The 24,991-nt window shown below is 31.4% G+C and overlaps 5 long non-coding RNA genes across 7 annotated transcripts; 3 read left to right on the top strand and 2 right to left on the bottom strand.

Annotated features, from left to right (window-relative positions):
- Nucleotides 1–1,968: 1,968 nt before the first annotated feature.
- Nucleotides 1,969–5,312, top strand: LOC148283248 (uncharacterized). The gene is made up of 3 exons (XR_015821888.1): nt 1,969–2,535; nt 3,904–4,024; nt 5,051–5,312. It is a non-coding gene; the product is annotated as an uncharacterized LOC148283248 (long non-coding RNA).
- On the bottom strand, nt 5,108–8,799 carry LOC148283247 (uncharacterized). The gene is made up of 2 exons (XR_015821889.1): nt 8,567–8,799; nt 5,108–8,153 (listed from the first exon to the last, which is right to left on the bottom strand). It is a non-coding gene; the product is annotated as an uncharacterized LOC148283247 (long non-coding RNA).
- Nucleotides 8,800–9,147: 348 nt separating this feature from the next.
- On the top strand, nt 9,148–12,558 carry LOC148283246 (uncharacterized). Of its 2 annotated transcripts, none has more exons than XR_015821890.1 (3): nt 9,148–9,747; nt 11,335–11,455; nt 12,492–12,558. It is a non-coding gene; the product is annotated as an uncharacterized LOC148283246 (long non-coding RNA). The 2 variants fall into 2 exon arrangements; XR_015821891.1 differs by having other exon boundaries at nt 11,335–11,476.
- Nucleotides 11,769–16,322, bottom strand: LOC148283245 (uncharacterized). Of its 2 annotated transcripts, XR_015821893.1 has the most exons (4): nt 16,191–16,322; nt 15,387–15,779; nt 15,032–15,093; nt 11,769–14,885 (listed from the first exon to the last, which is right to left on the bottom strand). It is a non-coding gene; the product is annotated as an uncharacterized LOC148283245 (long non-coding RNA). The 2 variants fall into 2 exon arrangements; XR_015821892.1 differs by having other exon boundaries at nt 15,032–15,779.
- A 218-nt stretch (nt 16,323–16,540) lies between these two features.
- LOC148283244 (uncharacterized) lies at nt 16,541–23,870 on the top strand. Its single transcript, XR_015821894.1, has 3 exons — nt 16,541–17,229; nt 19,591–19,818; nt 23,172–23,870. It is a non-coding gene; the product is annotated as an uncharacterized LOC148283244 (long non-coding RNA).
- Nucleotides 23,871–24,991: the final 1,121 nt, after the last annotated feature.

Genomic DNA, 24,991 nt, shown 5'->3' with positions numbered 1-24,991 from the left:
AAACTGTTGGGATCAGGAGGGATATACTAATGTGGGCTAATCAGGAACTTCTCAGCATTTGTTTATGTGGAGAGGAAACCACTCAAAACTCTTCAGGAGAAGCCGGCCTGTTGGCAGTAGTCAACAGGCCTTCCGTTTCACTAGATGAGTGTTAGGCATTTTCTTCCCTACTTTGGTTTATTAATTGGTTCTCTAGGGATTACGAAGATACATTACCGACCCCCTCACCTTCAAGTTTTGGGTAGGTACATCGATATGAAACAAGGGGAAGCGTACGTCACGGTACACATATCTACGCACTGAAATGACATAGCTTCAGTATGACGTCATAGTTGAAGATAAAAGTCTCGACCGACTACTAAGATACACTAACGATCCCCCAGCATCAAGTTTTGATGCAAGTACGCTAATAGTTAAGATCAATAATTAAAATATTGAATTATAAAACAAAATACATAAAAAAATATATATTTGAAAGTTAAAACACACAAATATTATGTCAAAGAAAGAATTCACAGAGGCAAAACATTTCGCAAGACTTTGTAACAAACACATTTGTGTCTACATATGTTTAGTCACAATCAAAATATACCAAATAAGTATTTTACCACGTTATGTTAACCTTTCGAAGCCTGAGCGTGAAAAACAACAGCGGTTCCTGAGGGGAATATCGCAGGAATACCTTAGCTGAAATGCCATATAAATGCAACATTTAAAAAAAATACGTATGATTATGATTATCACGATGGTGTTTCATAATATTTTTAGTTTTCTGTGAAATTCATAATTTTTTTGAATAAAATTTATTGCGAGAGGATGCTATATTACATTGCGCTCCTCTCGCTGCTACATGTTGAATAACACTGATCTTAAGTCACACAATCCGTTACCGGCGAGGTACAGCGGGATGTTGAGAGGTGAATACGTGTAAAATCTAACGCACAAAGTCCGGATTTTTGTGGTTATTGGTGGAAATAAGCCACTACAAAGCAAGAAGCACACATTTGACCTGGCCAACGTGGCAAATATTATTAAACTGGAGAGCGATGGATTGTAATGTGTGTTTGCACGGGGGAAAAGCAAAACAAATGTGATTTTTCAAAGAAATATATTTAAATAATTTTGATGCATTTTTAACATTATGTGGTAGGATCATAAAAAAATTTCAACACATCCTGAAATTAATTACCGCTCTGGTTAATTGAAGAAAATAAAAGAACTAATGAAGAATCGAACAAAAAACTAATTGAAAATAAATTAGCATTTCCCCTTTATACTCGAGTGAACGTATTATTAACATTTCCCTTACTGTCCTAAAAACACCCGCGCGTTACGGTGCTGTGTAGTCACTACACATTAAAAAAATAAGAGATTTAAAAAGGGAAATGGAATATTTATAGGGAATGGCTTTAATTAACCATAATTTTAATCAAAGATGATAATATTTTAAATCTAACTGCTGAAAACATGAAAAAACCATTGGGTATCGCTAACGACTCGGGCGAAACGTGCACCCGTGCCAACTTCCCGAGAGCTACTGCTACTAAGTAGCTAGTACTGGACTACATGACTGACTCAGCGACGGGCGTAAATTCTTTACTCTTTTCTTCATACGCAATAATGCGAAACATTGGTAGGTATACTTTATCCCCGATTTCCGATAAAATGCTTTTTTTGTGCCTAATAAGTACTTATTATTTAATAACAAATTATCAAGTCGATACGTAAATGTGTAATGGAGAAACACTGAAAATCTAAACCCAATATTTATTATATTTATAAATATATTATAGTTATTAGACGCAATGTGTACTAGCTACACATCACCAGCAGTGGTATTCTGATCACTCTCGACACCCACGAGATGATCTCGACTTTCGGACGAGAATATAACGTGGTGTAATTTAGGGATTTTTATTTTTTGAACGCGGTTAAACTTGGTATTCTATATGGCAATTCTGATGATTACATGTCAAATTACGTAAATGAATTCGAACACATAAAACCAAAAATAATGATTCTCAATAGAAACATTATTGTGACCTTAAGAATGACCCAAAATACTTAATTATGATGAATTTACCAAACCTCAATCGTTATTTCTCGTTATTTAGACGGTTTTATAATTGACGTTTCATAGTTCGATATCTACCCGCAAGAGCGTGAGTGTCGAAAATGAGAAAAAATACTCGTGCGCATGCGTCACTGACGAGATGAATATACCTATTACAAAATATAACGCTTTTGCTATCCTGATGAAAATTTATAACGTTTGCCATGTGGGGTATTTATTTTTTCTACACGTCAAACTGTACTTTTTATATTGCAACAATGCAAAACATAAACAAACATACAGTGACAGTTCAACTACCTTTGTAAATGATAAGTATGCCCCGGATCTACATGTCCTTAGGGATTTTGTTTATTTTTATAGAACCTCTGTGAAATACCTACTGTACTCTATAGAAACTTGCATACGAACCACAGCGTCCCTAAATGTACATCTTGCGCGACAACAGGAATCATCATTTGAAGGTATGTTTATCTAATTCGGTATTTTAATCAAACTTATATATTGTGTACGGTTTAAACCTACCTTACGAGTTTTTTCTCAAGTTGTTAATCATTATAATATTTATAAATTGTAAAAGGTTAAGAATAAGCTATTGTTAGTAAAAAATAAACAAACCACCAAGCCGTTTTCCCCGGGACGGCCAGAGGATATACAACACACATGCGTTTGCAGTCATACAAAATCTCATGCATGTGTGCTGATTTTTTCAACTTTTGAAGTATTACCATATCCGCAGTGGTACTGCAATACCGCTACTGCGAACTGTTAGTTTTAATTGTTGATATTCGTAATGTAAATAATTATTATGTATGTAAATACATATCGTTTCAGCGGTATTTTTGTTTGGTTAAAATCGCAAGTAATATATTAACAGCTTTTATGTTCCCATTTAATTTTTTTTTGATAATTAGGCTTCCCGCCCACTAGGCAGCCTGGCTGCCGCAGTCAAAATTTTGCGCAGCCAGTTAAAGCAGCCAGCCTGACGGCCAGTCCAAATAAAATGGATGTGGAAGATGTTTTTGTTTACATTTTATCTCGTAAGAAACGCAAACCAAAAAGAAGATATTGAATTCATCCTTTACTTGAAAGGGTTCATTTCAAAATTATTTTATGGTTCTTCTGTATCGAAAGTCATTGCAAATTCGTTTCATAAAATACTTCTGGCTGCTACGACAAGTGCGTGGAGACTGAGGCAGTCACATACATTTGCTTTGTCTCGTTCTGGCTGCAGTGCACGTCAAACGCGTTCTAATGGCTGCCGCAGCCAGGAATTCTTGGCTATTATTAGTGGTTTAGTATTGGTATTTCAATTTGATTTATTCATATAGAACATCTTAATTCACACATATAGAAATAATGAAAATAAAAAGGTAAAATTAGGTTATTTATAAAAATAACACAGGTATACATAATATCCAGAAAATAATATTTTAAAAAAGTAAGAGAATCTTGTAACGACAAACTCCCTCAGAGACGTGAAAAATTACAAATGTTTATTAAGAAACAATGAAAGACAATTGGACATGCATACACATAAGATATTTAATTTTGCTAAACCCATCACCTTTATAATAGCTCACAGCATGTGTTATAAAAAGGATACAATATTATTAAGGTTATTGTAATATAATATAATTTATGTTATGAATAGTGGTGTTTAAATATACCTTTGCACTAAAACAAATATTATATCAATATTAATAATAATAGTAGTAAATAGTAAGCTCTATAAATGTCTAGACTTTTAATGATATTATCTTCTAAAAAAAATCTCTTTCTCTTTTAGAACATCTGTAAATAATTTAACCTTTATAAGTGTATTTTTTCAGATTATATTAAACCAGGAAAGCGGATCCTTCGAAGGGACGATATCGATTGGCTATTTAAATTTATGCTGTAATGGAATATATGGATATCAAACTATAGGATATATTCGTCATCTGCTTGGAGGTGGGACACATTGTTTATTAAGTAATTCAAGTTTTTTTTGCACTCTTGAAAATTCTCATTTTAAATTGTAATTTACTAAAAAATGAAAGATAAGTGGTACTTAAATTCACAAATCTGAAATAATCAGTAGCAAGATTCGTCGCTACACCTTTATGACTGATATCTTTATTATAAAGATAAATCTAAATAAAAAAGGATACAATACTTCAGTTATTATTATATAAATTGTAATATATATATTTTTATAGTTAAGATACCAGTCTGGGTATTAAAGATGTTGTAAAAACAATGAAATATCACTACCTACACAGTTATTATACATTTGTATATTTAAATATCAATCATCATTTATTTCCATATTAAACTATTTATTAGATTTGCTTTAAATAATACCCAATTTGTTATTTTTTCAAATGTTTTTTTATTACCAAACAGATTAAGAGCCAAAGTACATAAGAATTTTTAAAAAATAAAGTAAGTACTATTAAAATATCTTGTATTAGTTTAAAATTCATATTATATTAAATATTTTCTCTACAGCTCACGTTGGCAAGTCCTAACAAAAGGAAATTTGGAAAATACAAAGTTATACCATTACATATGACATCGCTTATATCATTTTGAATATTTAGAATTAATCAGCTTGCACATATTTGAATTGCAATATCATAATCACAATACCTACAGACAACTTTAAAAATATTACCTTTACTGCATAATAATTTGCTCTGAGAAATAAAACATATAAATCACAAAATATAGCCTTCAAAGTTTTCTTTTTAAAAGGTTTAACAATATGCGGAATAATTAAGGTGTTTGATTTTTGCGTGTACCGATGAACTTTAGTACAATATACAAAAATATGTATATTGGCAGGTTTATTGCAATACCTGATGAATAACTTCCAACTAACCTAAATAAGATATATCTTACCATTTTAAGTGCTTATTTTAGTATGTCATTTTGTAATAAATGTAATTAAAAATGTATTGTAAATTATATAATTTTTTGTTTTTTTATTTTTAGCAAAGAGGAAATATCGAATGTTGCAATTTGGTGTCAATTTTTAACACCTTTATGATCATCTGAGAAAATGGGAGTAAATATGTGGCAGAGCAGAAAAGCGGACTACAGAAATGAGTCTACAACAACTTCATCAAACACTCAAACCTTTTCTCACAAATGTAGAGCATTAGCTAAATTCTAGTTAGTTTTTTGTAGTTTTTTTTTATTATTTTATACCTAAAAACTTATAAACTACAGTGCAAGTACTGTTATTGAAAAAATATTTTGGTGTTTTAGTTTCCTTTTCACACGTAATTAAAATATAGTCATATCTCACACATAAATATTTAAACACATATTCTAAATATAAGGAACCTTAATGTGATCACTTTCACCGGGAGAAATAAGGGCTCTGGCCAAGAATTGTATTTACTTTAGTTTTAGTTAGTTAGTTTTACGAAAACAGTACATTTGAAATTATTTTTATTTATATTACCTTTTGTTACAAGAAAATGTATTCTCACATCCTCTCAACGCGTTTGCTTATCATGCAAGAGGTCTCAGGTTCAGTTCCTGACATGGTAGACATGAAATATTTATTTTAAAAGGTGATTTTACAGTACAATATTTTATAGTCCCTTGACTGGCACCCCAAGCGTACGATTGATCATTTTTTCTTTAAGTAACAAAAAGATCAAGATACGCTGCGATTGGTGTACCAATGCAGTGCCCTATGCAATTAGGTGCGGAATTGAAATGATGATGATGATTACCTGCATTTATTTATTCTACGGTATAAAAATTCACTATATATTTTTTTAAAAGAGATTTGTGTTCTTATGATTTACTTAAACATTTAATTTTGAGGGCCATTTTCGACGAGTTGTAAATAACTCTCTATTAGAAAATAGGAATCAAGTTGGGATGGAATGGGATTCTAACCACGGACCTTTGAGCCGTGAGTCCATGACGATAGTCATAGGACCACAACCCGATTTAACTCAATTGATTCACAGTTTACATATTAATGTACTGATTTTTTTTAGGCTGTTGCCGTGTTATGCCATAATAATAAGCATAGGGGAAAAAATCTAGTGAAATTAAAATAACAATATTAAAGTCCAAATAAAATGTAAAATACACATAAAAATTATAAAAAGTTAAAAAAATTAAATTTAGTCGATTAAAAAAAAGTTTTTTTTTTTAACTTTATTAATTATTTGTGCATGTTGTATTCACATTTAATTCATGAAAAATTTCTAAACATAACAAATTGTGATATTATACCAATTTATTGTATTGTTCATTATTTGTAAGCCATAAAAAATAAAATAAAAACAATCTTAAATGTTAATATGCATATTCAACATAACATTTAAAAAAAAATTAATACAGACTTTATGGATATGGTACCATAGTGAAAATAAATAAAACAATGTTATGAGTACGTCCAAATACTTGCGAACTGGCTGGATTTCCTCCCTAGGGAGAAATAATTTAATAAAATTCAATTTGTTGCAACATAGAGGGAAAACATTTTTGAGAAGGGAATATGGAAGTCTAGGCATTTACAGAGCTTATGACCTGTCATTCATATCATCCGGCTGAAATCACCTACTAGGCAACACCTAAAAAAACAATTTTCCAATTCTTATACTTCTTCTTTTACCAGTTAGTTAATTCAACAATGTTTTGAGTATGTCCAAATTTTGCGGACTGACTGGATTTCCTACCTAGGGAGTTATTCCAATCTAAATTTGTTGCTGGATGGATGAATCTCACCCACATGATAAAGGTTTCAGCTCTTTTACTTCACAAAAGTCAACAGATGGAAGAGTTGAGGAAATTTGGATGTTTAAACACAATAAGTAAAGTGGCCGCTTAAACCAGCCAATGACAGGTCATAAGCCCTGTAAATGCCCATACTTCCATATTCCCTTCTCAAAAATGTTTTCCCTCTCTGTTGCAACAAATTTAGAATAAATTGATTAAATATATTATGCTCTATTATTCCTTTATGGCAACCAACAATGAACTCAAATTCTGGGAAACATAATATTGCATACCCTTTGTCCGTGTCCAAGCTGACAAAGGAAACAGACCTGTTTGAAAAATGAAAGCAGAGCCCTGGACGAGCGTTTTCGGCTTTACTGCAACTCTTATGTAAATTCTGGAAAAGGAAATTGGGTAGAGATATGTCTGCCTTGTAAGGTAGTAGTCGGAGCGTTCGCCGACCGTGCTTGAGGTCTCAAGTTCGATTCCTGGCAGGATCAACAGAAAATATTTATTCTTGAGGTTCACTGCAATGTTTCAGTCCCTGGAATAGCACCTGAAGTGTAAGATTGATCACCTTACCTTCATGTAACTGATGATGAAATATGCTGCATTTGATGCGCCACACGGTGAGGATAGGGAAATGATGAGATACCTTACACAACCTTAATGAAAATAATTAGTTACTTTATATTTTGGTTTGACACCTTTTAGTAATTGAGAATGTCAGAAGAATAAGTATATTTCAACAATATGGGATCAAACAAACAGATCTTGCACAGGTTCATTTTGTACTCACACATTCAGAGATTGTGACATCAAATCTGAAAATAAGGATTTAAAATTTATATGCATTTTGATTTGATATTTAAACCTTACAGCTACAATTGTAATTTGAGCAAAAATTGTTCTTGCATGTAATTGTTCTTCCTTACATTAACTGCGTATTTCATTTACCAGTTGTTGCAATTAAGCATTCATTTGACAGAGGTTGTGAGTGATATTCAATTAACTCATTAACATCTTCATTGTTGAAGTCCTATACTATATCATCTGTGATAGTTTCCAGAGTTTCTTCAAAATTCATAAAATCCATCGTTTGCGGGCATAATTGTTTACAGGAACCTTTCATTTTTTATTTCAGCCCACAAGTATCCAATATTGCTTATTGTGTTCCATATATTATAATTCTACTGAAATTGTCTTAATGTAGGCACACCTTCCTTGTCAGTTTCCTTAATGACCTGATTCATTATTTTCCTCATAACATATTATCTTAACATAGTTATCACTAGTTAGCCGAGGGAGCACCTGCATGCAAGCGAATAATTTTAGCATTATTGATAAAAATCTGTAAAAAACATAATTTATTTAAATGTGTGAAATAGTGAATTACGCAAAAGTAGAAAGTACAAAAGCCGACGGCCGACCGTATGTCTTTGGGAATACTAAATAATCAATCAATGCATCGTCTTGTCATTCAATTAGCTTCAATATGGCAATCTTTAGGAACCTTTATAGCATGATTAAGATGCATTAAATGTGTATCCCGAGTTTCGTACGATAATGTATGTATATATATAAATTAATAATTAATATAAATTAGAAACGAATTTAGTGTTAAAATATAATCAACACCGACTGACATACTCAAACTGTGCCAGATCTGGATCGAGGAAAAAAGACCTCAAATCGATCTGACTAATATTTTGACAGTATATGACGTGTTTTAATTGATTCAATGTATTAATTACGAGTACTTACCTGTATTAACTCCGTTATTTTTGACAAAGACTAAAAATGTCCAGACAAATTTAAAAAAACTTACGAACCTCCAATTTATGAGCACAAATGGATTTGTCGTAATTTGTATAATGGCGTCTTTTGAGTTTTTACAGATGACGCAATATATTTAATTGCCAATTTAGTAGCTCACAATAAAAAATAAACATACATTTTTAAAAACAAAACATCTCGCGGGCCGCATGTTTGACGTTTGCCAGATTTACAAGGTTAGTTTATTCGTATGCTGTGCGCATGCGTGGTTTTAACGATACCTATTACGAGATTCGTTCAGGGCTGGTATTCCGAACGCGTTTACAGCGCGCTATAATCCGTATTTAGTACGTAAAAACGCGCTATACCGCGCTATAATTTCGTTTGGAATACTAGCCCAGGATACCAAAATGATTTTAACGAGGTAGAGAGGCCCACGATAGTGGTTCAGAATACCACCCCAGCAGTGGTATTCTGATCACTCTCGACACCCACGAGATGATCTCGACTTTCGGACGAGAATATAACGTGGTGTAATTTAGGGATTTTTATTTTTTGAACGCGGTTAAGCTTGGTTTTCTATATGGCAATTCTGATGATTACATGTCAAATTACGTAAATGAATTCGAACACATAAAACCAAAAATAATGATTTTCAATAGAAACATTATTGTGACCTTAAGAATGACCCAAAATACTTAATTATGTTGAATTTACCAAACCTCAATCGTTATTTCTCGTTATTTAGACGGTTTTATAATTGACGTTTCATAGTTCGATATCTGCCCGCAAGAGCGTGAGTGGCGAAAATGAGAAAAAATACTCGTGCGCATGCGTCACTGACGAGATGAATATACCTATTACAAAATATAACGCTTTTGCTATCCTGATGAAAATTTATAACGTTTGCCATGTGGGGTATTTATTTTTTCTACACGCGAAACTGTACTTTCTATATTGCAACAATGCAAAACATAAACAAACATACAGTGACAGTTCAGCTACTTTTGTAAATGATAAGTATGCCCCGGATCTGCATGTCCTTAGGGATTTTGTTTATTTTTATAGAACCTCTGTGAAATATCTACTGTACTCTATAGACACTTGCATACGAACCACAGCGTCCCTAAATGTACATCTTGCGCGACAACAGGAATCATCATTTGAAGGTATGTTTATCTAATTCGGTATTTTAATCAAACTTATATATTGTGTACGGTTTAAACCTACCTTACGAGTTTTTCTCAAGTTGTTAATCATTATAATATTTATAAATTGTAAAAGGTTAAGAATAAGCTAGTGTCAGTAAAAAATAAACAAACCACCAAGCCGTTTTCCCCGGGACAGCCAGAGGATATACAACACACATGCGTTTGCAGTCATACAAAATCTCATGCATGTGTGCTGATTTTTCCAACTTTTGAAGTATTACCATATCCGCAGTGGTACAGCAATACCGCTACTGCGAACTGTTAGTTTTAATTGTTGATATTCGTAATGTAAATAATTATTATGTATGTAAATACTTGTCGTTTCAGCAGTATTTTTGTTTGGTTAAAATCGCAAGTAATATATTAACAGCTTTTATGTTCCCCTTTAAGTTTTTTGTTGATAATTAGGCTTCCCGCCCACTAGGCAGCTCGGCTGCCGCAGTCAAAATTTTGCAAAGCCAGTTAAAGCAGCCAGCCTGACGGCCAGTCCAAATAAAATGGATGTGGAAGATGTTTTTGTTTACATTTTATCTCGTAAGAAACGCAAACCAAAAAGAAGATATTGAATTCATCCTTTACTTGAAAGGGTTCATTTCAAAATTATTTTATGGATCTTCTGTATCGAAAGTCATTGCAAATTCGTTTCATAAAATACTTCTGGCTGCTACGACAAGTGCGCGGAGACTGAGGCAGTCACATACATTTGCTTTGTCTCGTTCTGGCTGCAGGCAGCCAGTTGGCTGCCGTGCACGTCAAACGCGTTCTAATGGCTGCCTAGTGTGCGGTATCTAATAAGCCGTCATATGTAGTATTAGCTGCCGCAGCCAGGCTGCCTAGTGGGAGGGGAGCCTTACAAAGTATTGCCGTACCGCCCGTACCACTGATGAGATCCTTCTCAAATAATTTGTTGGGTTCGGTCATGCCATCTCTTTTTTGGTCTTCTTTGTTCATTAGTCTTCCTCATAATTAATATTTATTTTATTAGTGGTTTAGTGGTGGTATTTCAATTTTATTTATTCATATATATGTACATTACAAAATAGAACATCTTAATTCACACATATAGAAATAATGAAAATAAAAAGGTAAAATTAGGTATTTATAAAAATAACACAGGTATACATAATATCCAGAAAATAATATGTTAAAAAAGTAAGAGAATCTTGTAACGACAAACTCCCTCAGAGACGTGAAAAATTACAAATGTTTATTAAGAAACAATGAAAGACAATTGGACATGCATACACATAAGATATTTTAATTTTGCTAAACCCATCACCCTTTATAATAGCTCACAGCATGTGTTATAAAAAGGATACAATATTATTAAGGTTATTGTAATATAATATAATTTATGTTAAGAATAGTGGTGTTTTAAATATACCTTTGCACTAAAACAAATATTATATCAATATTAATAATAATAGTAGTAAATAGTAAGCTCTATAAATGTCTAGACTTTTAATGATATTATCTTCTAAAAAAATCTCATTCTCTTTTAGAACATCTGTAAATAATTGAACCTTTATAAGTGTATTTTTTCAGATTATATTAAACCAGTAAAGCGGATCTTTCGAAGGGATGATATCGATTGGCTCTTTAAATTTATGCTGTAATGGAATATATGGATATCAAACTATAGGATATATTCGTCATCTGCTTGGAGGTGGGACACATTGTTTATTAAGTAATTCAAGTTTTTTTTGCACTCTTGAAAATTCTCATTTTAAATTGTAATTTACTAAAAAATGAAAGATAAGTGGTACTTAAATTCACAAATCTGAAATAATCAGTAGCAAGATTCGTCGCTACACCTTTATGACTGATATCTTTATTATAAAGATAAATCTAAATAAAAAAGGATACAATACTTCAGTTATTATTATAAAAATTGTAATATATATATTTTTATAGTTAAGATACCAGTCTGGGTATTAAAGATGTTGCAAAAACAATGAAATATCACTACCTACACAGTTATTATACATTTGTATATTTAAATATCAATCATCATTCATTTCCATATTAAACTATTTATTAGATTTGCTTTAAATAATACCCAATTTGTTATTTTTTCAAATGTTTTTTTATTACCAAACAGATTAAGAGCCAAAGTACATAAGAATTTTTTAAAAATAAAGTAAGTACTATTAAAATATCTTGTATTAGTTTAAAATTCATATTATATTAAATATTTTCTCTACAGCTCACGTTGGCATGTCCTAACAAAAGGAAATTTGTCACCATATGGAAAATACTAAGTTATACTATTACATATGACATCGCTTATATCATTTTGAATATTTAGAATTAATCAGCTTACACATATTCGAATTGCAATATCATAATCACAATACCTACAGACATCTTTAAAAATATTACCTTTACTGCATAATAATTTGCTCTGAGAAATAAAACATATAAATCACAAAATATAGTCTTCAAAGTTTTCTTTTTAAAAGGTTTAACAATATGCGGAATAATTAAGGTGTTTGATTTTTGAGTGTACTGATGAACTTTAGTACAATATACAAAAATATGTATATTGGCAGGTTTATTGCAATACCTGATGAATAACTTCCAACTAACCTAAATAAGATATATTTTACTATTTTAAGTGCTTATTTTAGTATGTCATTTTGTAATAAATGTAATTAAAAATGTATTGTAAATTATATAATTTTTTGTTTATTTATTTTTAGCAAAGAGGAAATATCAAATGTTGCAATTTGGTGTCAATTTTTAACACCTTTATGATCATCTGAGAAAATGGGAGTAAATATGTGGCAGAGCAGAAAAGCGGACTACAGAAATGAGTCTACAACAACTACATCAAACACTCAAACCTTTTCTCACAAATGTAGAGCATTAGCTAAATTCTAGTTAGTTTTTTTTAGTTTTTTAAAATTATTTTATACCTAAAAACTTATAAACTACAGTGCAAGTACTGTTATTGAAAAAATATTTTGGTGTTTTAGTTTCCTTTTCACGTAATTAAAATATAGTCATATCTCACACATAAATATTTAAACACATATTTCAAATATAAGGAACCTTAATGTGATCACTTTCACCGGGAGAAATAAGGGCTCTGGCCAAGAATTGTATTTACTTTAGTTTTAGTTAGTTAGTTTTACGAAAACAGTACATTTGAAATTATTTTTATTTATATTACCTTTTGTTACAAGAAAATGTATTCTCACATCCTCTCAACGTGTTTGCTTATCATGCAAGAGGTCTCAGGTTCAGTTCCTGACATGGTAGACATGAAATATTTATTTTAAAAGGTGATTTTACAGTACAATATTTCATAGTCCCTTGACTGGCACCCCAAGCGCACGATTGATCATCTTTTCTTTAAGTAACAAAAAGATCAAGATACGCTGCGATTGGTGTACCAATGCAGTGCCCTATGCAATTAGGTGCGGAATTGAAATGATGATGATGATTACCTGCATTTATTTATTCTACCATATAAAAATTCAGTATATATTTTTTTAAAAAAGATTTAACATTTAACTTAAACATTTAATTTTGAGGGCCATTTTCGACGAGTTGTAAATAAAGCTAGGGTTTCCTAGGACAGCGGGGCCCGTATCTTAACGGCCGTAGTGAACGGTGATGCGGTGGATAGCCGTCGTAACGTCGACTAGAGAGTGGTTTTCTAGGGAAACGGTGTTAAATGGTGTTGATAATACTGTTTTCTTAGGAAACCACTCTCTAGTCACCGTTACGACGGTTATCCACCGCATCACCGTTCACTACGGCCGTTAAAATACGGGCATCGCTGTCCTAGGAAACCCTAGCTTAACTCTCTATTAGAAAATAGGAATCAAGTTGGGATGGAATGGGATTCTAACCACGGACCTTTGAACCGTGAGTCCATGACGATAGTCATAGGACCACAACCCAATTTAACTCAATTGATTCACAGTTTACATATTAATGTACTGATTTTTTTTAGGCTGTTGCCGTGTTATGCCATAATAATAAGCATAGGGGAAAAAATCTAGTGAAATTAAAATAACAATATTAAAGTCCAAAAAAATGTAAAATACACATAAAAATTATAAAAAGTTACAAAAATTAAATTTAGTCGATTGAAAAAAGTTTTTTTTTTAACTTTATTTATTATAAATTTTGATATTATACCAATTTATTGTATTGTTCATTATTTGTAAGCCATAAAAAATAAAATAAAAACAATCTTAAATGTTAATATGCATATTCAACATAACATTTAAAAAAAAAAAAAATACAGACTATGGATATGGTACCATAGTGAAAATAAATAAAACAATGTTATGAGTACGTCCAAATACTTGCGGACTGGCTGGATTTCCTCTCTAGGGAGAAATAATTTAATAAAATTCAATTTGGTCATAAGCCCTGTAAATGCCCATACTTCCATATTCTCTTCTCAAAAATGTTTTCCCTCTCTGTTGCAACAAATTTAGAATAAATTGATTAAATATATTATGCTCTATTATTCCTTTATGGCAACCAACAATGAACTCGAATTCTAGGAAACATAATATTGCATACCCTTTGTCCGTGTCCAAGCTGACAAAGGAAACAGTTCTGCTTGAAAAATGAAAGCAGAACCCTGGACGAGCGTTTTCGGCTTTACAGCAACTCTTATGTAAATTCTGGAAAAGGAAATTGGGTAGAGATATGTCTCCCTCGTAGGGTAGTAGTCGGAGCGTTTGCCGACCGTGCTTGAGGTCCCAAGTTCGATTCCTGGCAGGATCAACAGAAAATATTTATTCTTAACGTTCACTGCAATGTTTCAGTCCCTCGAATAGCACCTGAAGTGTAAGATTGATCACCTCACCTTCATGTAACCGATGATGAAATATGCTGCATTTGATGCGCCAATGCAGTGCCCTATGCACCACATGGTGCGGATAGGGAAATGATGAGATACCTTACACAACCTTAATGAAAATAATTAGTGACTTTATTTTTTGGTTTGACACCTTTTAATAATTGAGAATGTCAGAAGAATAAGTATATTTCAACGATATGGGATCAAACAAACAGATCTTGCACTGGTTCATTTTGTACTTACACATTCAAAAATTGTGACAGCAAATCTGAAATAAGGATTTAAAATTTATATGTATTTTGATTTGATATTTAAACCTTACAGCTTCAATTATAATTAGAGCAAAAAATGTTCTTGCATGTAATGATTCATTACGTTATCAGTATACAGACATATAATTACAGTATTACTAACCATTAGAGCGACATCTTGTCCCAAGCATTGAAATACAGTAGACTTTCGCACATAATTGGTTCCTGAAAATGTGTGCGAATGTTGAATGTACGAAAGTCGAGGGATGTAAAAAATATGTATTTTTTAATTAAGTTGATGAGGTGTTTAAGTGCTTTCAGGTGATTCTTTATAAATTTTTCAAGAGTTAGTTAAATACTTCCATATTTTTTGTTTTCTTGATAAAGAGTTCTATATAATAACATGCTGTATTTAATTTTCAAAATAGATAAGGCTTCATTCATATTTTTTACTGTCAAAGACAATTTTATCAGCTTTTTAAGGAAATGTAAGGACATTAACTGTGTATTTCATTTACCAGTTGTTGTAATTAAGCAGTCATTTGACAGAGGTTCTGAGTGATATTCAATTAACTTGTTAACATCTTCATTGTTGAAGTCCTATACTATATCATCTGTGATAGTTTCCGGAGTTTCTTCAAAATTCATCATTTGCAGGCATAATTGTTTACAGGAACCTTTCATTTTTTACTTTTTTATTTCAGCCCACAAGTATCCAATATTGCTTATTGCGTTCCATATATTATAATTCTACTGAAATTGTCTTAATGTAGGCACACCTTCCCTGTCAGTTTCCTTAATGACCTGATTCATTATTTTCCTCATAACATATTATCTTAATATAGTTATCACTAGTTAACCGAGGGAGCACCTGCATGGAAGCGAAGAATGTTTGCATTATTGATAAAAATCTGTAAAAAACATAATTTATTTAAATGCCTGAAATAGTGAATTACGCAAAAGTAGAAAGTATAAGAGCCGACGGCCGACCGTATGTCTTTGGGAATACTAAACAATCAATCAATGCATCGTCTTGTCATTCAATTAGCTTCAATATGGCAATCTTTAGGAACCTTTATAGCATGATTAAGATGCATTAAATGTGTATCCCGAGTTCCCTTTGATAATGTATGTATATATACATTAATAATTAATATAAATTAGAAACGAATTTAGTGTTAAAATATAATCAACACCGACTGACATACTCAAACTGTGCCAGATCTGCATCGAGGAAAAAAGACCTCAAATCGATCTGACTAATATTTTGACAGTATATTACGTGTTTAAATTGATTAAATGTATTAATTACGAGTACTTACCTGTATTAACTCCGTTATTTTTGACAAAGACTAAAAATGTCCAGACAAATTTAAAAAAACTTACGAACCTCCAATTTATGAGCACAAATGGATTTGTCGTAATTTGTATAATGGCGTCTTTTGAGTTTTTACAGATGACGCAATATATTTAATTGCCAATTTAGTAGCTCACAATAAAAAATAAACATACATTTTTAAAAACGAAACATCTCGCGGGTCGCATGTTTGACGTTTGCCAGATTTACAAGGTTAGTTTATTTGTGTGCTGTGCGCATGCGTGGTTTTAACGATACCTATTACGAGATTCGTTCAGGATACCAAAATGATTTTAACGAGGTAGAGAGGCCCACGAGAGTGGTTCAGAATACCACCCCAGGAGGGAGGGTTAAAAGAGCGTAGTGCCTACTCGACACCTGACTGACCTGACCACGAGCGTTTGAATTAAAATACACGTTATCTTGAGAAGCATTCATCGGGACATTTGTACAAATCGACAATAAACACCTTTTTTCGGCACTGAAACTGATACCACCTTACATGTTTGCGGAAATCAACCCAATATTATTTACTTTTTGATATCTTTTCAGATAGATAACAATATTGATTACCTACTGATAACCACGCAAATAACCTCTAAATAATGTTTTATAAGTAAAATGTTGTCTCAATGTACTGCCGTCATTTTGAAATTTCATAGGCAATGGAGCAGTATTTAATGTGTGGTTTTTGTGCTAATATGCATTTATCCCAAGATATAGTGAAACTAGCTGAATGTCATCACTTTTTGTGCAAAGAGTGTCTGACAAGTATGGTGGAGATGGCCACCGACATTGAAATACACTGCCCAATTGACGATGTTACCAAATGCCAGAAACATATTCAACATAAAGACATTAAAGTTGGAGTAAGCGAACTGGTTTATAAAACATTTTTAGAAAAAACACTCGCCACATTTGAACAGTACTGTCAATGTTTCGAGAGATTAAATGTAGGCCATGATTCTGGAGTCTGTTTTATTTGTGAAAAACCAGTATGGGAGGTATGTAAAGGTGCTACTTACTTTATTAAATTATTTGTCTATCCGTACCCAGCGCACAGGGCACTGAATTGGAAATCCAATTGATCAATCGTATCACAAAAAGGCAGGGTGATCAGTCTTCAGAGAAAATGAAACATTACAATGTAGATCTCACCTTCAAAATAAATTTTCATAACCCCCGTGCCAGAAACCGAACCCGGGACATCTAATATGGTAGGCGAACGCGCGGTTTGCGCGTAAGCAATTGTCCCGCGGAGATAGCTTGTCCGTCTTTCTCTAGGACAATGTCTTGATCCATTGTCCTGTACTTCAAATTTCTATATGTGGAGACAAATTGTTTTTTAAAAATGTTTTCATTGAAATATGGTGAAATGGGCAATTATCACGGATTTTTTTTTAACTAATAAATTAATTTTAAAAATCACAAGACAATTGATAGGTACTATTCTTATTAAAATCCAGAAATAAGGGACATATAAAGGATCAAAGTCTAGTAATTTAAATATAAATAAAAACAGACAACTTATGACGTCATCAAGTTTGACGTCATCGGATGCGGAGATAGTTTTTACGTAAAAATTTATGATTCGAGTAGAGTAAGTGGAATGGGGTGACTTTGTTCAGTTTCGAACTTCAAACCTTCGTAAAAGAAAAATTAAATTTCTTATTTTTTAAATGAGAAAATATTATGTCGTGTGAGCGAGAAAATAATAAAAACTTTGTGATCAAAATTAACCCTTCGGAGTGGGGTCGTTTTTATACATCATGATTTTATGCGTTTGTTTTGAACATTTTATTTTATTTTTTACTTTATTTAGATAAAAAAAATATAAGTATACAACGTATACAACATTCCTACTAAATACAATTTTTATATAAATTTAATACATATATTTACGTTAACGTAAAAAAAAAAACAGTTCTTGTGTATAAAATGGGGAGTGACGTCTCACAATAATTTGTTTATTTTATTTTTAATCAGTAAATATTTTTAGGATAACATATAATTTTTTAAAAAAAAACGGGGTTTTCAGTCAGTGCTACACAAAAAAGAATTATAAATATAACTTTCCACTTCTTTCTGAATTATATTATCCATTAATAAATTATTTACAAAAAAAAACCCTCAGGTATCAGCATATTATGAAAAGGCGTGTATTTAATAAGCGTTTAAGTCGAATCTCATGAAATAATTAAGTAAATAAAAATAATATACTTTAATTCCACATAAAACAAAAATTATTTTTCTAATTATTGTAAACCAAAAAATGGAATTTTAATGTAAACTCAAAAATAATAATTGAAATATAAATCGTGTTTAAAATTGAAAAATATTGTGGTGATAAGAAAAAATGTATTTTTAAAATATTTCAAATAATTGATAAAGATAACATACCTTGCTTTCTGTTTGAATAAAATTATTGGTTAATGAATGTATTATTGTGTATAAGCATTTGTTCATTGGCTGACATTATTATCGAAACAGAATGAGAGGTTATTGTGTTCTTTTTATTCGGTGAAAACTTATCTTTCACAGCTTTGAAAACATTTATTTAACCGAATGACTTAGAATCCATTACTTTATTCCAGGAACTTTAATGTTATATTATTCATTGTATAGTGTTTCAAATAATATTTTGTAATGGTTAGAAGCAGCCCAAATTTTTATAGCAGCTTTTCCTAGTATTTGAGAAAAATTTTTTTTAGGCCCTGTCTCAAAACTTTTATTAATAAGTTCGAATCATGTCACTCGCATAAAAAGAAGTATATAAAATGATCAATTTCAGCTCATTTTAGAAAACTTCTTATTATTCGTTAGATAAAAATTAAAATATGAAAACAATCATAATAATGGACACTCAGTGATATAAATACCAGTGATGTCAAGACAATGCAAATTACACGAAATTACTTTTATCATTAAATAAAACGTCTATCACTATTTAAATTTATTTCAACAGAGAGGGAAAACAATTTTGAGAAGGGAATATGGAAGTCTAGGCATTTACAGTCATTGGCTGGTTTAAGTGGCCATTTTACACACTGTGTAACATTCACCATTCTGCCCATGTTTGAACACCCACATTTCTTCAACTCTCCCATCTGTTGACTATTGTGAAGTAAAAGAGCTAAAACCTTTATCTTGATTTGGATGATCGAATTTATTACCAACCGAATAAAATAGCTTTTCTGAGATGCAAACGAAATTTATGAATGAAATTATTGATTATTAGAGCTTTTATAAACACTGAAAGAGTCTTTGAGAAATCCTTTAGGTATATGTACAATATGTTAAGTCCGATATTCCTCCCGGGTGATAATACCATATTGTTTATATAATCGTCCATTCTTTAATTTTAGGATAATACTGGAAATATAAATGAAAATGATAAAATAAACAAACAGGAGAATAAACCGCAAACCTTCAAATGCTTGAAGTGTTTGATTGACTATGATATTATCAAAATGGTCAAGCTTGTAATTTGTGGCCATTGTTTTTGCACAAATTGCATAACGGAAACTATCGAAAAAAGCGCAGCCAACAAAGCAGTTTGCCCCATTATAGACTGCGGACGACCATTATGGGAGGTAAGTAATACAATCAAATGAGTGATTCAAAATTAATGCTGTTATTATTTGTTACTTAAATCCTATAAAGTTTTCGAGTTGAGATTGTGGAAGAATTTCGAGTAGAATCGCGTCGCAACTCGCAACAAATGAAGACGGCTGATAAAGACGCGCTATTTGCATTTGTTGTAATGTGTAAAGACACGCGCTCACACTATAATTTAGTTATTTCGACGGCTTACGCCTTTGACAAAGTATAAAATAATATTAAAAACAATTACAATTAAACAAAATTTAAAACATAAAACATATGTACTTACATGAGTGAAGAAAATATAGATACATAAAATAAAATCAGCAGAAAATAAAGAAATAACAGAGGAAAATTTAACAAGAAATTAAAACACAGATACAGCAAACTTACTCAGTAAATTAACAATACATAAAGAGTTTAAATATTATAAGTATGGGAGTAGCAGAGGTAATGTATCATAGTATAAACAGTAAAACAAGTAAAACACTTATGTACATTTTTATAATTTAGAAAAGAAGTGATTAATTGATTTTAATTTGTAAAAAGATAAATGAAAGAAATCTAAGTTTCCATGTTTGTTTGCTAACACTTGTCTTATAGTTTTGGGGCACTGTCAAAGTTATTAAACAATCGAAGTTTTTTAATGTCCCGCATAGGTACACTTGAAAATACATAGAAGGCACTTTCTGCACGCAATAAAGCAAAGCAATTAGATAGAGAAAGTCTTAACCTAACAGATTAAAAACCTAACCTAACAACAGGTAAAAAACTTACTTAATAAAAAGAGCGATGGAGACAAGTACTTTTTTTTGGTTTATTTGTTTTATTTGAGGTCCCATTTACCGGTTTTATAAAGGTCACACAATCCACACGACATACGTGTACATACCTATGTCGCGACGTCGCGACACGGTAAAATAAGGGTGGATTCATTTTTATTATATTGTTTTTATTTATTGGCTACTCCTAAGTAAAAATTATGCAAAAGGAAATCGAGAGGAGATTAGCCAGCCTCGTGGTGTATGTCTGTTGTATTTGCCTGCCACTAATAGGTATATACAGGTAACTACCGTTGGCCGCGGGGTATCCGTTTTGGACATGGCCGTGAAAAGCTAAATTTCGCGATCAACGGGGGATTTTTCACGGACCTCTATCGGATATTTTTCAGCTGATTCTATGCCTGCAATAGCCGATTCGCCAATCATTTTAAGGCAATGCAAGTTTGATCGGTATTTAATTTAGTAATGCAACGAAAGTGTCATAACAGAAGCAGAAACGAGAAACCAAGTTTTAGAATTATTGTGAAGTATTAGGTTTCGTTAAAAAAAGTATGTAGGTACGTAAACAAACGCGTTGCGACAATGCCGAAAGCACGCGCCCGGCTCGCTTGTGGTTGGCAAGAACGTCTGGAACACCCTTCCCGCACGTAAAACTCCGTTATAAAAGAAGCGGAAACAGAAACAGAACCGGATTACAAAAAACATCCAAAACTTCCGCAGTTGCGGAAGCAGAAGCAGAGATATGTTGCGTCACTAATACCAACCATTTTGCTTGCTTTAAAAACAATTTCTCTTCGCTTTTTAAAAAACTGATTGCTTTGTAGACTCAGGCAATTTGAAATCCCTACCTACAACTGCAATTTTACCACCATTTTCAACAATATCGATTATTTTTAGTTCATTTTTAACTTTACTACATTACGAAAAATATCGCGTCACTCGCCGGGGTCACAATCAACGGGGGTTACCTGTATATATATATATATATATTTATTTTATTTTAGTTATTTTGATTCACAAACAATAAAAAATATACCTAAATGACATTGGTATAATTATCACAAATTGTTATTTTAGGTAAGTATCGTTCATCAATTATATGTGAACACAGCATGCACAAATAAAGAAAGAAAAAAAGTTTACAATTGATATTTTTTTTAATTGGCCAGCTTAATTGAATTCTTTGATTGTTTTACAAGTTATTACAATAAATTATTACTTATGGGTATCTTTTACCTAACATAAGTGATATTTGATTTTATAAATTTTCATGTATCGTTAAAGATATCAATATCAGCATTACTTTCTACATTATTATACAATCTTAACATGCGCAATAATGCGTCAAAATGCGCCATATTGTTATTAAAGGTTGAAAGATAAAATGTTGTGTAGGATCTCAATCGCCGACTGGGGACATTCAGTGGTACATTCTACAAACAAAATGTAGAATCAACATTACAAAAATCTACAATCTGTCTCTTAAATTTTAATTTATCTAGACTGAAGTGTTCTAGGCGCTGATCATAAGAATGAAGGGTACTGCCCAGGTTACATTTGAATGTTAGGATATGAAGATTTTTTTTTGCACAGATACAATCAAATTAATTTAGAGTTATGTAATGTGGTGACCAGACTATAATATATGTATACAGAGTGTTCTTTAAACTCTGTCACATCCGAAACCACGATGATCAGTATGAGCAAGAAGACATATTGGCACATTAAAATAAATTTTTAGAACGACTAGAATTTTAAAATATAAAAAAAACCCAAATGGTTGCTTACTTCTACAGGGGAGAAACGAGGAGGGGGGAGGGGAAAGTCTGATACACCGTCAACCGCGTGACTGCGCCCCACTCGCTTCTCCCTTGCAGAAGTAAGCTACCATTTGTTTTTTTTAAATATATTTTTTTAAATTTTCTTCGTTCTAAATAATTTTTTTAATATGCTAATATGTCTTCTTGCCCATACTGATCATCGTGGTTTCGGATGTGACAGGGTTTAAAGAACACCTGTATATTAAAAAAAAAAAAACATCCTATGCAATTTTATCATACCGCATGCCTTGTGGAATTTTGCAATCGTATGAAATGGGCCATAGAGTTGAAACAAAAAAAAACTTTATTTATTTATAAATGAGATAAAATTTTGCGTATTTACATGTTTTCACGGAAGTATTTTTCGTGAATTACCGTATTTTACGGACGATAAGACGCACCCCAATTTTCGGTTGAATTTTCATAGTAAAAAAGTACGTCTAATGGTTCGAAAAATACTGTAAAAAGGAGCAGCACTTAAATAAACAGAAAACACTGAGATCTAGTCGAGATGGAGTGAGAATATTTTTTGAAAATCCCTTGCGGAGTAATTTCAGAAATACAAAATTTTAAAAAATCACAGCGCTGATTATACGATGTAAAACAATGAAAAATAACAATTTTGGCATATTTTAACAGTTAATTAACAAATGAAAAAAAACCGCTGAACTTCCTCATTATTTACAATTTTGTCACTGAGATAACTTGATCTCCGAGAAACTAAACCCCTTTTTTTTTCAGAATGATGTTGGCGGTAAAAATAATGATAAGCAACAGACTAAACCGGGAACATTTAATTGTGGAAAATGTCAGATTAACTATGACGTCAGTCAAATCGTCAAATTGATTGTGTGTGGCCACAGCTTCTGCGTAAAATGTATGACTCTAACAATCGAAACCAGTTTAAATGGTCAAGAAAAATGCCCGTATCCCGGCTGTAACAAACTCATATCGTCAGCCTAACTTGTAAAATAAAGGGGAGAGTAAAAACAGTTTTTACTTCAGTAGCGAATCGTGGAGAAAATTTTTTCGCTATTTAAAAAAAACTACACCATACGGATGTATAAGTTTTACGTACATATTAATTTTTTTTCTTTACAGATATATTATTTAAAGTCCTAATGGAAATAGAAAAAAAAACAGTTAGGAAAATTTTTGAGGATTTTCGAGTTTTACAAGTTAGGGTGACGATATATAACTTGGAGTAATATTTGGAAAGAACTCTTGGCGGAGCAACAAATTATCCAAAGGTTAAAAAAATCAACCGTGAAACCTTTTGCATAGTTTACAGCATATGGTCATAAGGAAGAATGACAATATCCTACATAAGGCCTCTATATGATTTGCCAAACACTCAGTGAAAGGGGCAATGAAAGCAGTAGAGTTAAGAGTTTAACATATTGATTTGAGTAATTAAAATTTAAATTAAAAGACAAAAAACATAGAATTGCCGCACTTAAATGAATTATTATTGTAAAAAATGATCTTTTTTAGTATGACGGAAACCGAAAAGAAGACCCTCGGTCTTTAAAACGGTTTTCGAGTATGTGGAGGGAGTGCTTTCTCTGCAATTTACAGCACGTTAATTTTTATATTTAAAAGGATAATATTTACTTTTTAAACTGAAATATGTTTTTTTTTTAATAAATGATTTTTTTATGGTAATTGGACATCACTGAGTATAAGTTTTAAGTATTTGAAAAATCTTGAAAATGAAAGTTCCGAGGAAAACCACGCTCACTGAAGGTTCTGGTCAAACATTATATTTATTTTAAAGTCTTAATAAGGTTTAAATTAAATCCGTTCGTAAATGAATAATTAAATATATATGATTTTCAAATATATGCCTATTAATAACTTAAATTAAATAAGCTAAATACTATACTTTTAAAACTAAAAAGTTCAATGAATTTAAACAAATATAATTATGTGTTTTTTTTTCAAGCTGTGCTGTGCTTATCTATAGATTCATGAATGAAATATGTTACGAATTTTTAATTATGATTTTATTAAGAAATTGGTTAAAAGAAAGACACTTTCTGTATCCATTTTCCTTTTTTTCGTTTGTGTAATTTATTTTGCCTTCTTTCCTTATACTATTTTTGCTTTTCATTCATTATAGATTTTATTTTTATTGATCTTATATTTTGTTTAAGTTACAATTTTAATTTTTAAAATGCATTTCTTCTCAACGACAAAACCAAATATGTCAATTATTTTGTCTGTATACAATATTGTTAGTCTGTAGTCTGTACTATTCAATTTTATATTGATAAATAATAACACCAATTTTTGTGCATCCGATAACATTTTATTAGTTGATAGGTTATTAGGACAAAAATGATTCTATATTTGGTGTTTATTTATGTTAAATAATATTGTTTTTTTTCCAAAAATAAAAACTCTAATCACATTATTTTTCTTTTCCACGTGCAGCTCTCATTAAACTGCAATAAGGGAATATTACGTTTTTTTAAACATTTCAAAGTAATAAAGGTCTATGAAATACTGCCCACTAAAATTTTTTTTTTTTTGCTAATTATTAGTAGCATAAAAAATAC

The sequence above is a fragment of the Micrasema longulum genome, unplaced genomic scaffold (genome assembly GCF_059751315.1).
Source record: "Micrasema longulum isolate JH-2025_06_02 unplaced genomic scaffold, ASM5975131v1 h1tg000251l, whole genome shotgun sequence".
NCBI lineage: Eukaryota > Metazoa > Arthropoda > Insecta > Trichoptera > Brachycentridae > Micrasema > Micrasema longulum.
The sequence above is the reverse complement of the archived record's forward strand: the minus strand, read 5'-3'. Positions and strand labels throughout refer to the sequence as shown.